Source organism: Toxotes jaculatrix, chromosome 3 (genome assembly GCF_017976425.1).
Source record: "Toxotes jaculatrix isolate fToxJac2 chromosome 3, fToxJac2.pri, whole genome shotgun sequence".
NCBI classification, from domain to species: domain Eukaryota; kingdom Metazoa; phylum Chordata; class Actinopteri; family Toxotidae; genus Toxotes; species Toxotes jaculatrix.
In genome coordinates this window covers 18,804,860-18,821,332 of record NC_054396.1, presented here as the reverse complement: position 1 = coordinate 18,821,332, position 16,473 = coordinate 18,804,860, and positions in this window count along the sequence as shown.

Genomic DNA, 16,473 nt, shown 5'->3' with positions numbered 1-16,473 from the left:
GTCTTGCCTGTCTTTCTTGGCCAAGAGTCGGAGAAGACCGATACCACCCATAACTGTACTTATTGCTAAGCTAAGCTATCCATTTCCTGGCTGTAGCTTCAAATTTGCCGTTCAGACACGAGAGTGGTATCAGTGTTCTCATCTAACTCTCCTCAAGAAAGCAAATAAGTTTATTTCTCAAAATTTCTAACTATTCCCTAATTCCCTTACTCCAGTAGTGACCGTAGTTTTGATTTCGTATTTGGATGACAATCATGGATTCTTTTTTATGATATTGCATAATGTCTTTGTTATTGTGAGAAAAGGCACTTTCAAGTCTCACAGGATTGTTTTGGATATTATAGAACCATACTTTTGAACACATGGAAGGTTTTTCTGAAACTAGAACCAGCCCAGTTTTATACTGTAGTTCTTCTGTTAAACCATTCAGATGAAGTCAAGTTCTCTTCTGCCGATGATACTGCCGTTCATTTTTTTAATATTTTCAACTGATGTCTTTTTTTTTTTGTTTGTTTTTGCCTGCCAATCATACCTGTCCACTCCTTCTTCTTTCTCGCCCCGTTTTGTGTCTTTGTATATCAAATGTCCACTTTATGTGGTGAATTGCCTCACCTGTGGAAATCAACCATGAGTTTTTAAGTGTTGTTCAGCTGCCAGAATTTCATAATTAGTGCTCAGACATGATACTTAGTCAGTTGAGTGACCCGAATTATAACTCTTTTAGGTGAGTGTGGGCCAAAGGACTGCAACTGAAGACCGTGTTGAAAAAGAGCATCAGTGTGTATTCATTAGGGCTCTATGGACCTGAAATAGTGAACGTCCTATGAGTCCTGGAGTTGGTGTGAAGGCAAAGTGTGATTCAGCTCTTCCAGGTGAAGACTGTGAACACACAAGCCGCCGTTTGAGCACATCAGCCCATGGAAAAACAAAAGATTTGAGCAAATGGATGTGGCTAAAAGGGGAAAAGGTGAAGACAATGACTGGATTGCAATCACAATTTTACATTATGTCGGTGTGTGTGTGGGTGAGTGTGTGTGGGTGAGTGTGTGTGTGTGTGTATTTGTGTCTTTGCTTGTGTGAGTTTAAGTTCATTTTTTTCTTTTTTCTTTTTTTTTCAAAAGATGATTTAAGTTTTTAAATACCGCTGGAGATGTACCTGCCAGAGAGATTATTATTATTGGGAAAAAAAACAAGATGAAAAGATAAAAAAAGCCTTGTTACAATATGGGAGAGAACTGCCAACAAGTACTGCTGATCGGGGCCTATTTTATTCAGTGCTGGTGTGTTGTTGTGCTTGTACATATATGTCTTTTCAATCATCCCTTTTTTCCTCTTGGGGGTGGGGTATCAAGGCAGGGGGTGGGTCTTATTCACGAAAGAGAGGAGGGAAAAGAATAGAGTATTTTGTTATTGTCCAATCAGAGGGTAACAGTATGTATATATCTATATTGTATATATGTGATGAAAATGCGTTGGCTTTTTGTGTGACACTACCTTTTACCTGTACTATGGTTCTACATTCAGTGTTTCAGTGTTGATAATATATATTTGGTTTGTGTTTTATTTTTCTGTTTTTTGTTTTGTTTTGGTTTTTTTTTTAGTTTATTTTTTTGATTTTGTCTTTGTCATTTCTTGTATTTTTTTCTCCTATTTGTCCTTTTTGTTTATTGCACGGTTTATTACTTTTGTTGTCCAATGAGGTGACACAGCTACTCTTTGTATTCGTTTAGTGCTGTAAAATAACTCAAGTGTTATTAGAATTGTCGATACCACCGCCCACCCCACCCCCTTCCCCAATATGCATGAATGGCACTTAAAGAAATAAAATATGGTAACTTCACTGTGGAATAATGTGCTACTTGAGCTTTTTTCCTGAAAACCTTTTAGTCTCACCAACATAATTAGCAGGTGCAGGGCTTGTAAAAAGGGAAAGCATAAAAGATAACTTATCTAGATTAGAAAGAGAATCCAGGAAAAATAAATAAATAAAAAATGATCAAAACTTGATGCATGATTAAATATCCTGATTTTAAATCAGTGTGGGTTGAGCTCCAAAAGCACCGGATCCTATATTTCCCAGCACAGCTCATTCTTGTATTTTTATTTATTTATTTTTGATCCTTTGTGCTTTGTAAACACCCACGTCTTTCAAACTCCATGGCCAAAGTGTGTAACTCAAGCTTTCCATTCAGACATAACACTAGAAAGTTTCCATTCCAAGAATTTGAAGAATTTACTGTCATATGAATTGAATTGTCACCAGTACAGTTTCATTCAGTGGAAAAAAAAAAAAAAATCCTTGTGCCATTGCCACTCTCCAGTAAACATTTACACAATATACAGCCAGTCACATGAAAGTATGCATGTATGCTTGTATTAGTTATTCATTTTTAAGGATAAACCCATTGTGATGTGCCATCTCAGTTTTAAGAGGGTCCTGACTGTACAACCCACCCTGTCCCCAAAGCACCCTCCCAATATTCCCATATGGTGTGACACTCTATAACATGTATCACATTACGCATGTGCTTCACCCCTGTAGGTATACTCAGTCACAGTAGGGGCACCAGTCTTGCCACAGTATTGGGAGTTACTGAAACTTCTGTGATTCTAATGAAAAGACCCAGTCAAGACGGACACCATGTTCAGAGCTTCCTCTTTGCTGCTGTTGATCCTGATTGTTCGGTTGTACTCGTCAGCGCCAATACGTAAGACATGCATTTCCTCTGAACTCTTTTCATGTGGTCATGGTTACTTCAAGCTTTGACTGAACTTAAAGCTCGATCATAAATAACAAAAATGAGTTCCAGTATGGTTCTAGATACATATAAATTGCAGCACTATTTCAAAGCTGCTTTATTGTGTCACTGAGGAATTGCCTCTCTGAAGGCTATTAATAGTGAGCAAGTAGCAAATTACATTGACATAGTTTTTAGGAAGATTTTTATATATTGTATATTTAAAATGATGTAACACTAGGCTATCTAAAGGAAAGTGAAATACTGTGATATAATATCTTAAAGCTACATATTATTATAGTCTGAGTGAATTTATTCATCAATTTATTCTTATTCATATGCTTTCTCTGTTGCAGTCATTACAACTAATTTGCTGTAACTACTTACTGAACAGAATCCAAGACTCTAAGTCTTGGACAAGACAAATATTGCTTTAGGTATTTTCTAGCTATGAATAACAAATATATACATTCATTTCGAACACTGACCTCAGTCACCCCTGTATATTCAACTTATCTCAAAGTGCTTTCCTGGCCTGTTCAATGACACACCTGCTCCTGTTAGCATACGACCATGTGAGACACTCGAACTAAACTTGGATCACTACTCACCCTTCATGTTTGTATCAGGTCACTGGACATGTCTTTAACCGTTACATAATCAGTCATTGCTAAATTTCACACCATTTTCAGAGCAACAGTGTAGAGTTTACTTTGTGGAAAATGACACTGAAATTTTTGCTTAACCTCAGACCCTTTCAAATGACCAGTTTCTCATGTGTCTTAGATTTAGCTTTAAAAGTCACTTGAATAGATCCTTATGTACAATATACACACAGAAATTTGAGACACAGGTTATTTGGGCCCGTTTAGCAAAACCAACATAGGCTTCAGTGTTAATGATTAATGAGAAACTTGGGTGAATTATGTGAAGTTCTTAGATTTATTGTTCTCATTTTCAGATAGATTGTAGGTAAACAATGCTTCCTGTATTGACTACATACCAAATCGTTATAAAGTTCTTGCACTAGAGAACAAGTTCAAGGTGGTACTGAGTACTTAACTTCTTTTGCAGCTGCCAGAATTGTTCAGTCTTCTGTTGTTGCTGAAGAACCAGGTTCAGAAGAGCTAACGCCAGTAGAGGAGAAAGAATCAGTTGAGCAGGAGCTCATTCCAGTTTCTGCAGGAGAGGCAGCTCCATCTCCTGAGGAATCACCAGCTGAAGAAGACGTTGCAGTTACTGTACAAGAACCAGAACCAGTCCTCATCGAAGATCCAGTCTCTGCTGAGGCTGATGGACCTATACCTGAGGAATCAGATCCTCAGGAGCCCTTGGCTATTGCACCTCAAGATTCTTCAGAGGAGGAAACGGTCCCTGTTGAAGCTGCTGTTGCAGAAGCATCTCCAGATGAAAGTGAAGTAGAAGTTGCCCCAGCTGCTACTTTTGAGAGTGACTCTCCAGATCAGCATGATGTGGAGGATCCAGCTCAAGAAGCACCAGTTCCAGTCATTCCCGTAAAGACCTCAGAAGATGGAGCACCAGGAGAAAACACAGAAGAAGAAACAACTGTTGTTGAAGAGGGTGCTGTGGAAAATGCATCCCCAGAAGAGTATGACATGCAGGATCCAGATCCAGATCAATCAGCACAAATTCTCCTTATTCCCGTAGGGGCTTTAGAAGATGAAGCTTCAGAAGAAAACACAGAAGAAGAAGAAGCTGCTCCAGAAGACGCGTTACTAATAGTCCCTGATGACCATGCTGCAGTAGAACCAGAAGCTTCTCAAGAACTTTCTAGTTCATTGGAAGAAGAGGAATCTGTTGCCTTTGTTCCTGCAGAACCTGAGACAGAAGAGGTAGTTCAAGAGGAACCTGCTGCAGAGGAAACAGCACCAGAAGAGTCAGCCCCAGAAGAACCTGCAGTCATTGTTGCGGTGGAGTCTGCTGAAGAGGATCCTCAGGAACAAGAAGAAACAGTCCCAGTCATTTCCTCAGAACCAACAAAAAAGGAAGCTCCAGAGGAACAAGAAACAGTTGTCCCACTAGTTCTGGAGGAAAATCCAGCAGAACAAATTCTCTTTATTCCTGTAGGAGATTTAGAAGACGAAGCTTCAGAAGAAAATACAGAAGAAGAAGAAGCGGCTCCAGAAGACACAGTACAAATAGTCCCTGATGACCATGCTGCAGTAGAACCAGAAGCTTCTCAAGAACTTTCTAGTTCATTGGAAGAAGAGGAATCTGTTGCCTTTGTTCCTGCAGAACCCGAGACAGAAGAGGTAGTTCAAGAGGAACCTGCTGCAGAGGAAACAGTACCAGAAGAGTCAGCCCCAGAAGAACCTGCAGTCATTGCTGTGGTGGAATCTGCTGAAGAGGATCCTCAGGAACAAGAAGAAACAGTCCCAGTCATTTCCTCAGAACCAACAAAAGAGGAAGCTCCAGAGGAACAAGAAGAAGTTGTCCCACTAGTTCTGGAGGAAAATCCAGCAGAACAAATTCTCTTTATTCCTGTAGGAGATTTAGAAGATGAAGCTTCAGAAGAAAATACAGAAGAAGAAGAAGAAGCGGCTCCAGAAGACACGTTACTAACAGTCCCTGATGACCATGCTGCAGTAGAACCAGAAGCTTCTCAAGAACTTTCTAGTTCATTGGAAGAAGAGGAATCTGTTGCCTTTGTTCCTGCAGAACCTGAGACAGAAGAGGTAGTTCAAGAGGAACCTGCTGCAGAGGAAACAGTACCAGAAGAGTCAGCCCCAGAAGAACCTGCAGTCATTGTTGCGGTGGAATCTGCTGAAGAGGATCCTCAGGAACAAGAAGAAACAGTCCCAGTCATTTCCTCAGAACCAACAAAAGAGGAAGCTCCAGAGGAACAAGAAGCAGTTGTCCCACTAGTTCTGGAGGAAAATCCAGCAGAACAAATTCTCTTTATTCCTGTAGGAGCTTTAGAAGATGAAGCTTCAGAAGAAAATACAGAAGAAGAAGAAGCGGCTCCAGAAGACACGTTACTAATAGTCCCTGATGACCATGCTGCAGTAGAACCAGAAGCTTCTCAAGAACTTTCTAGTTCATTGGAAGAAGAGGAATCTGTTGCCTTTGTTCCTGCAGAACCTGAGACAGAAGAGGTAGTTCAAGAGGAACCTGCTGCAGAGGAAACAGTACCAGAAGAGTCAGCCCCAGAAGAACCTGCAGTCATTGTTGCGGTGGAATCTGCTGAAGAGGATCCTCAGGAACAAGAAGAAACAGTCCCAGTCATTTCCTCAGAACCAACAAAAGAGGAAGCTCCAGAGGAACAAGAAGCAGTTGTCCCACTAGTTCTGGAGGAAAATCCAGCAGAACAAATTCTCTTTATTCCTGTAGGAGCTTTAGAAGATGAAGCTTCAGAAGAAAATACAGAAGAAGAAGAAGCGGCTCCAGAAGACACGTTACTAATAGTCCCTGATGACCATGCTGCAGTAGAACCAGAAGCTTCTCAAGAACTTTCTAGTTCATTGGAAGAAGAGGAATCTGTTGCCTTTGTTCCTGCAGAACCTGAGACAGAAGAGGTAGTTCAAGAGGAACCTGCTGCAGAGGAAACAGTACCAGAAGAGTCAGCCCCAGAAGAACCTGCAGTCATTGTTGCGGTGGAATCTGCTGAAGAGGATCCTCAGGAACAAGAAGAAACAGTCCCAGTCATTTCCTCAGAACCAACAAAAGAGGAAGCTCCAGAGGAACAAGAAGCAGTTGTCCCACTAGTCCTGGAGGAAAATGCCAAAGCGGACCCTCCTACTGATGAGGAACCTGAAGAGGAGTCTGTTGTCCTCATTCCTGTAGAACCTGAGATCACAGAGGAAGGGCAAGTGGAACCTGCAGCAGAGGAAACAGCGCCATTAGAGTTAGCCCAAGAACCTCCAATTGTCATTGTTCCTGTGGATCTTTCTGGGGGGGAACAGGAGCAGGAAGAAGAAGAAGTTACAGAAGAAGCAATCCCAATAGTTTTTCTAGAGACATCAAAAGAAGAAGCTGCTGTTACTGTACCAAGTGCAGAGGTGCCTATTCTAATAGTCTCAGAGGAAAATGATGAGGAGGAGCATGGCACCAATGAAGAACTTCTTCCCAGTACACCAGAGGAGGAGGAACTTGTTTTGCTTCTCCCTGCAGAACTTGAAACAGAAGAGGAAGGTCAACAGGAAATGACACTGCAAGAACCACCCCCAGGAGAACCTTCTGTCATTCTTTTGGAAACAACTAGTGAGGAACCAGCTCCACAAGACCCAATCCTTGTAATTCCCCTGGAAGACGCACAGGAGGAGGCTCCAGAGGATAACACAGCAGAAGAAGATGTCCAATCAAATCCTCTTCCAGAGGAACCACCCCTGGAAGAAGATACAGCTTCTCGGAATGAACCAGAGGACAGTGATCTAGAGATACTCATCATATCTGTCACTGAGACCCCATCTGAGTCTCAGACCACAGGCATAGTACTGGATCCAGTTGAGGAGGTCCCAGTAGCAGTAACAGAAACCGTAACTGAAACCCCAGCTGAACCTGTCTCAGCTCCTGCACCAACTGTCACTAATGCAGAGACAGAAAGAGTCACTGCTCATGCTGAAAGTCACAATGGCACCACCATTACAACACAGAGAGAGGATTTTAAAGTTGCAGTAATACAGATTGAAGATGAAACTGCAGGTAAGAATCAAACAGTGAGCTACTTTAAAAACATTTGTGTTAATTTATTCTACAACGTGATTTTGTCTCTCTGTTAAAATTTAAACATTGTCTTCAATCATAGGCCTACTGACCTGGAAAGCTGAACTTTCCTTTGCACTATGTTCAAACATTCCAGGATGTAATTATCATTAATTATAATGAAATGGCAAAAAATTAGACGGGGAAAAGCCTCAGTTAAATCCTGGGGCATATACAGTGTTGTAACATGCTCATGTCTGCGTAAGAGCTCGCACTGAGACGAGCTGGCAATTATGAGTGTTGATTTCACTAATGACGGTTTTTGTTTGCCAGCTCTGGTGAACAGAGGGGCAACGCACGGAGCAACATTCTTCACAATGATGTCTTTTATCACTACTGGATTTGTTTGGACGACTACATGCACAACTCTGCGGTGAATAAGTGTGAGTACAAAAGTGTCATCAAATCTGCTTGAACCCATAGTTAACATCAAATAGTTTGTTTTGGAAAATGTATCTTTTTGTTTTTGCAAACAAGTGTTTTTCCATGACATTAAATCTCTTAAATAACTGAAACTGTTCTAACTTTGGAGGAAATAGTGTGTGAATGTCAGCTCCAGTCACTCACAGTAAAAAGCTGATAGAGAGAGGAAGTTTTCTGGGCCTTTAGGCCAAACAGCACTGTTGTTTAATCGGACCTTTTCTCAATCAACCAATTCTTTCTCCTGTTTTAGGACTGATGAAGTAAAGATCATTTGACAAATGGAGCTGTTTGAGGATAGAGCTGTGCACGTTTCACTGCCTTGGATCTTCGCCAAAGAAAAGTCCACTTAAGGAAATTTTTTTGTACTCAAGTTACTCCTAAGTTTGCAAGGTCAGAATGCCACTGTGATACTGGAAACCAGTGGCAGAAGAAATACTGAGATCTTCTACTTAAGTAAAACTAGCAACCTTAATGTAAAAATACTCACCTCCAAGCAAAGGCCCTGTATTCAAATTTTATTTAAGTAGAAATATGGAAATATTTTCAGAAAAAAACATAGTCATCAAAGATAAAAATATTCATTTGATGCCAGGATTACCCCGATGCATTAATATGAAAGCAGCATTTTTGGGAGCTAATTTTATCTACACATATACTTCAAGGCAAATTAATGTTGACATGTGGAGTTTTAATCTAAACAATCCAAAGTTTCCGTTCAGTATTTCTAACCAAATCGCACTGCATATCCCTGAGGTCTCATTCACACAAAACATTTGAAAAGCTGATTTTTACATTTACCTCCGTGTTTACTTGCCAGCAGTTCTCCATCATCTCCATCACCTGCCTGTTTTGTGCACATTTCTACTCTTCTTTCTGCATTACTGCCACCAGCTGGCGATCAGCGACGTAGAATGAAACCAGTTGCAGGAATGTGTCCTTCTGTGTGTGTGCGGTATAAAGAAAACAGGGACCTACTTGTAAAAAACCTCCTACTACTGATCTAAAGCTCAACAGGGTACCTTTAATCTATAGTATTGCCGCATAGTGGAAATACACATGTAAAGTACAAGTATTTGTAATTGTACTTCAACCTGTAGAATGGCTATTATAAGCAGATCACTGGCTACTTGAGAAGGTGATAACATACTAGTATATATGGTCTGGATATTTCAGAATGGCATGGCAGTGGTTTATGATACATGTGACGAAACCTTACATAATGAGGTTGTCATTCTCCATACAATGTGATGTGTAAGCTATAGATATGTATCTATTTATGAGTTTTCTTGTTCATCTGAGTGATCATGTTTGTTTGTTTTTTTATTTATGACGATAACTTTGATGCACTTGTGACTTTACTTGCTGAACTTTTGGATTTCTGTTCACAAAAGTAATGGTTAGAGCAGAGAAAGTGAACATTGTCTTTCTTTCTTAAGCTTGTTCAAACATCAAACATCGTCCAGCCTTTATTCTCAAAATGTCCTTTATGAACAGCATGTGCATTTCCATTGGCCTCAGGGCCCACGCATACATTTAGTCAACCACAAGCATTAAAAACACACACACTTCCTGCATGCTGTGTCAGAGCATGTAGGCCTATCACCTTTCCAGTTCTGTCATGCAGCATGAGACAGAGAGCTCTCCTATTAATCACACCTTGGCAGGCTACAGAACCAGCTATATGTTCAACGTTCATCCTGCACACAGTAAATATTTTTAGGATGGTGAGGGGCACATGATGTTCCACGTGAATGTTTTCAACTGTGTTCCACGTCAAGCCTGTGCCCAAGTGTAATACAGATATCCCGTTGTAATTGTTGCTCACTTTTAATTGCACTTGTTTTAAAGAGCCTATATGAAATAAATGCTGATTTTTGAAAGACCTGGGAGTAAAGATTTCCTCAGAAAAGTCTTTTAGAGCTTTTACAACCTAGGAGGTTGCTACAAGATCAAGATCTCAATTACAAGAGTGATCCAAGAAAAAAAAATGATATAAATACAACATCAAGAAAAGACCAGTTAGTCACACAAAGCAGCCACGACACACAGAGACACCAATTAAAACAATTACAAACATTATTTAAAGCACTGACAGGTAGACATTTACATAAAAAGACCAATCAGCCAGGCTGATATATGGCCTGATATATTAGCTTCTTGTAGATATATCAGTAACAGTGTATGCTGGCTGACAAGAATTCTAAACCAGAGAATTTTGTATTGTATGTAAGTTACGGTATGGGGTAGGTTTCTCTGTGAAAATGATGACTGATGCATTGTCCTGTGGACTTGTTGCCATGACACTCACTGTCTCCGTAGAATTCAGTTTTAGATCAACATAATGTTAATGTAATGTTATCTTCGTGCAGTGTTGGATAGATGACAGCCTTTTCACTTTCTTTTGTCTCTCTGTTGTTAATGTTTTATGAGAATCTGGCACAAAAACACTAGAGGCTGATGGAAACTCTCATTTGGGAGACAAAGAGCTACAGCAGTCATATAGAGCAGAGGAGCCTGAGACAGCTGTCAGCCTGATGGACATGGGAAGGTCATCAGAGTGGAGCAGGGGTCAAGGAATGTGGCACTGTTTGAGACGTGGAGGTGAAAGCTTGTGAAAAGGTGGGTGCGGAGGGGCAGGAATCAACACATCTGGTTGTGGGATGCTTTAAGGGCTGAGGTCAAAGATGCAGTCGAGGTGAGTACATGAACGTGTGATTCCTCTTGTGTAATAGCATTTCTGAGGTTTTTTGGAGTGAATACAAATGGAAAACTCTGAGCGGGGAGATGCAATTAATACAAAAAAACCCTGGCTGAGTGCCCTCAGGCGCACCAAGTGCCAATTTTAAATGACTTTGTATCCTGATGTGGCGTAATGTCACTCTTAAAGATCCTTTCATAATCATTAACAGGAAGAATAGTGTTACTGTTTATTCCTTTAAGGTTTTATGTAAGAAAACACAACTAAAATAGATACACAGCCACTTTGTTGTGTGGTTCCTCCTGTGCACTGCAGGGAGAAGATCTCCCACAACCAAACACAGATGACACATCACACATCCACTCACGGCTGATACTTACATGTCAGATGTAGAGTTGTTCTGACAGTAATACACAAATGGCATAATATTTAATATTTATGTGTGTCAGTCTTGTTCTACCTACTCGCAGTTCACAGATATGCAGGCGGAGGTTCTCATTTGAAGAGAACACAACCTGTTTGTTGTAGAGCAGCAGCCTCTAGTGGCCACAGACGTTACCTGTACATAATGACAGGAGTCGTGATCACCTGGGTTGCCCTTTGAGAACCAGCTTGACTGTTGCACGTGGGATTTTACAGTGCAGCCTAACAGGACCTGTGTGTTGCTGGCGATTAGATGATAGAAGCTGCATACAGACTGGAGAAGAAGCCATTGCTGCCACTTCTGTTTTTGTCTTGAAACTAAAAGATGTAAAATCTGTTTTGTTCGATCTGTTTCTATTTTCCTTATGATTTCTTGTTTTCCTCCATAGAGGATTTATATTTTTTGCACCGATGTGATGAAGGGCTTTAATTGTCAGGTATTTACTTAACTAAAACAAACATTCATGTTTTATTATTTTATCCCCCAAGAGTTTCTTATTAGATTTTCCAGAAAATATACTTTATCACAGTACATACTAATAGTGCAATATAAAGTTTATTTTGTGATAGAGGATTTTATCTATATCACCCACCCCAGAGAGGCCTAACTTCCATAAAACCTAAAAGATTTTTTTCCTTGCACAATGTTTTTGCTGAGCCCTGATGTCAGACTTGATTGTGGATAGAAAAAGCAAATAATTTTTAATCTATCCAAGTCCATTTGGCTTTTGTTTCACAAGGACATTAACAGTATTTGAAAAGGACTTACTCTGAGACACTCAAACTGACTTCCATCTACTTAAAAAGTTATTTCTTGTTTAAAAAAAACAACAAACAAAAAACAAAAACGAATCTGTGCTTTTTGAAATCTAATTAAATTTCAAGCATGAAATCTTTACATCTTGAAATTCCCACTGTAACAGCTGGCGTGGCTTTCAGAATAAGTTTAATAAGGATCATGAGGGGAAAAGGAAAAATACATCACAAGCAAACGACAATGAAGTTGCAACAAATCGCCATGGGCAAATCATTTAATATTATATATACATAAAAGTTTGAGACATTTCACCACCATAGAACAGCTTTCAGCCTAAATTTGCCTGCTTCTAGTGAGTTCTTCTTAGCTAATTCATAGATGCACAGATGGCACCAGCCTACAGGCCCCATTATGCTCACAGATGAATCTAAGCAAGGTACTTAATTGGCATGGTTTCATGTAAGGCTGCAGTGTGGACAGGACTCGAGCCACTGCCTGCAGGAGAGGAGACCAGGGAGCCTTGTCGTCTGCAAATAGAAAAAAAAAACACCCCTCCTTGCTTGCAGGCTGACTTGAACATTATTGCCCCATCGCTGTGCGTGCACGGGTCTGACAGGCTGCCTCTCCCAACTACACCACACCACGATCCGAGTTACTGAAGAGGCTTTCGACTCAAGCCTCCATCCGCCATTTTCAGCAGATTGAAAGCAGGTAGAGCACAAAAATCACAAGTCCCCGGTCAAATAAAGCAGGTAAGTGCGCGTATGAGTAGCCTAAACCCAAAAAAGACACCCTGCGACAGGCAACATTGAGGGAGAGAGAGAGAGAGGAGGAAAAAAAAAAAAAAAAGCTCCAAGCACCTTGCTCCGGCCAGCATCGGGAAGAATAAGGAGAGCGGACGGTTTGCCTACAAGGGTAACAATAAACTGCATCCTTCAGGCGCTGTACGGTTTACGTGAGCGTCTATTTTATTTGTCTTTGTCAACTTTTCTTTGATGGACAGAGGCGAAACGCTTTAAAATCCGCTTCACGCACACACCCACATTAAAATCTCCTGCTCCGTTTGTTGCTTGAACTTCAGCTAGGAGGGATTTAAAAATGTCTGATCACAACTCCAGCACCAGTGGATTTTAGTATTTAAAAAAAAAAATCAAATGAACCTAACTGAACTGGACAGTAAAAAGTTTATGCATTTTGTCCTTTGTTCTTAGAGGATGTTAAAGAGCCTGGGACAACAAGGGTTATTGTCTTAGCCATGTCCATTTTCTGTCTTATCTGCCTCTGAGGTGATATTAACATGGCATCACCAGATCTTTCAGGTCACAATATCTGCTTTGAACCATGTAGGAGATGTGTGTTTTCTCTCCTTTTCTTTTCTATTATGAATTCAGTGTGCTGTGTGTGAGCCTAGCCCCACAACACATGGGTCAGCAGCTCATTGTGCTCCTTAACAATCGGCTTTTCTGCCAGTTGGGACAAAAAGCAAGTTAGTAAAGCACAGTAAAGGCCTGTGATGGGAACATTTTCAATACTCACTGTTTCGGTAGTTGAAAGTAGATTAATCGATTAGTTGATTGACAGAAAACTCCTGTCGGAAACTGCTCTCATAATCCATTAATTGTTTGAAACCATTTCTGTGCACATATTCACCAGTTCCAGCTTCTCAAATGTGAGAATTTACAGTTTGGTTTGATTATAAGTGGAGTATCTTTGGGTTCTGAACTCATCACCTTGAGCTCTGGGAAGTTGCGATGAGCATTTTTCATTATTTTATTAGTTGAAGCCCTAAAACTTATCCTGCATTAATTTCTTGGCCGCACTTCTTATTTGCTGTGTTTATGAAAAGGACTTCAAACTGGTTTGTATCATAGGCTGACAAGGGAGAGGGAAATAAGTTCAGTATGCTGTTTACCTGTGGTTACATTTGCATGTCACAACGTTGCGTTCACAATGGCACAGGCACAGCGGTCTCTTGTCATGAACTTCAGCAGGCCTGGACCACTATGGAAATAAGTCATCGTACATTCTGTTTTTATCTGGTGTCATGTTTCAGTTTAACGCAAAAAAACAAACAAACAAAAAAAAAACACTCAATACTCCAGAAGCAAACTTGTATAAGAAGGTTAGGGTGTTACCTTCGCTGAGACGCCGGCCCCCTCTTTGTAATGAATTAACTTTGAGAACATTCATCTGAGTGGGCTGCTGCTTTTTCAATTTCTTAACTCACTCTCATCTTTAAAACTGAAGATAGATTTACAGATAACTAGCTATGGATAGGAATATCTGACATTTTCACTGTGTTTTGAAGCTTTTTGGTAACTGAAATCTGCCATTGTTCATGTAGGTCATGGCTATCACTGGGGGGACGGTGGAAACTCTGGATGAAATTCCAGCCCACGTGTGGAAGGGTCTGCCTGACTGTTTGACTCTTGGACCATCTGCTATAAATCAAAGCCGCATCGGTGAGTAAATAAGTTCTGTTTAGAGAATCGCAACTTAAACATCTTTTAACAGCTAACATGTTGATTTCCACTTTCAATTCATGAGCTGCACATTTCTGAAACTGACTGCTGCCTGTGATGCTGGATCACAGTGAGATGAAGCTGTGATTGGAAAATGGAAATCTTGGTGGTTCAGATGATTTTTAAAATGTTTGAGGAAATCTGAATCCCTGTTATGTTCAGTTTTTGGTGACGGAGATGTGTAAGCTCTATGTTTATTATTGAAGTCATAGTTAAAGATGGTGTTGTACTGGACTGCATTATATTGAGATGTATTTGCTGTCCTCCCAATTTCTATGCATGAGTATGTTGAATATTATAAACACTTTTGAATATGATGCAGAACCATTACTACCCATGACCTCAATGCTAAAATGTATAGTTACATTAACACCTATTTGACAGTGTCAAAACACATCATAAAAGTAGACACAATGGCAAAGTACTTGTTCTGGGTTGTTGTAGTCTGCACAGGTGAGCCAAACAAAGTGTACACTGAACAAAAACAAGCAAACTTCAAAAACATAAATATTTAAGTACACTTCTCAACATCAAACTGAGGGCAAATACATTAAAGAATAAAATGATAAGAAAGTGAATGAATAAATTATGAACAAACACTCAGTACTCAGTAGCTGCTTAATATTTTAATAAACTTTAACTTAATAAATCATTTAACTGATCTAGAATACTTTTTCAAATGTAACAGTGCTTGGACTAGTTCTGTCTTATCAATTATACGCTGCTTGGACATAAACAGATTATGGCAATCACATCTTAACAACAAGTTGTTGTATACACAGACTTATGGGGGAAAACAAATCAGTCTTAAACAATTTGCAATTATTACACCAAGGTTTATTATATACATGAGCATTCCTCAAGATCCACAGCCTTGAGTCCTAGGACCGGGCTGCACTCGAACAGACGTTTCTATGATGTGCTGTACGACCACGTCGGAAGGTAAAAATGTTTATAGCTGTTCTGAACACCCAAAGTGGGTCATGATAGAGAGATAGGGGCACAATTTAAATATGCACATTTTCAGAAAGTGTCTCCTGGAAGACATTCATAGTGTTTTACTCAGTTGTTTGCATGAAAAGTGACAGAAATGGTTCTGTCAGGAATGAAAAAGGAGAGAGCACAGCTGGCTCGCACAGCTGCTCCATTACAACACGACATGGTTGCAAACTGCGGTTCTGGTGATGCATACTGGCAAATTAAGGTTAATCTGGACTGATGCCTCCATGATCATATCACAGATATGATTATTCACCTTCGTCAAGAATCTTTTAACCTAACGAATCCTAAATCAATTTTAATTGATGTTCACTGTGGTCATATAGTTTCTGTAAGAAGTTTAACACAGTGCAGAGGATATATTTCTTCAGGTACCATTCTTTAACTGTACCTACAAATTGTACATAAATGGATACAAATTTCAATACATTTAGTGATGAAAGCATAAAATCTCAAAGGTATGAGATGTTTTTTCTTCATTTTTATTTTTAGGTGTCTGGGCCACTCGGGTCATTCCTAAGGGCAAGAGGTTTGGTCCATTTGTTGGAGAGAAGAAAAAAAGGTCCCAGGTGACCAGTAATGTTTACATGTGGGAGGTATGTTACAGGCTGCTCTGTTGGCTTCTTTCCCTAAAACACTCACCTCCACCTTTTGTGGTTGTCACTGCATAGTTAAAACAAGCCCAGCTACATTCTCTATCAGGCATCGCACCTGTAGCTATAAAGACAGCCGTCAGCTCTAACTTTGTACAATAAGTACAATAAGTTAACACAATCATCTGGAATTTTCAAGGCACAGCGGTTTTGGAAGACAATAAAAAAGCCTTTGCTAGTTCATTGCCATGACAAATCATTTCAGCTTCCACTGTAACAGAGGTGACACAATTCAGTGTTACTGCTCAGATTTTCTAAATAGAACAATATGTACATTTTCTTTAACAACATCGTCTTTGTACCCCTATCCTGTAGGTGTATTTCCCAGCACGTGGCTGGATGTGTGTTGACGCCACAGACCCCATGAAAGGGAACTGGCTGCGATATGTGAATTGGGCAAGCTCCAGTGAAGAGCAGAATCTTTTTCCCCTGGAGATCAACAGAGCCATTTACTACAAAGTTTTAAGGGTAAGTTAAACACATTTTCAGAAACCTGAACAGGTCCTACATCCAGTGGTACATGGACAGAAACCACAAT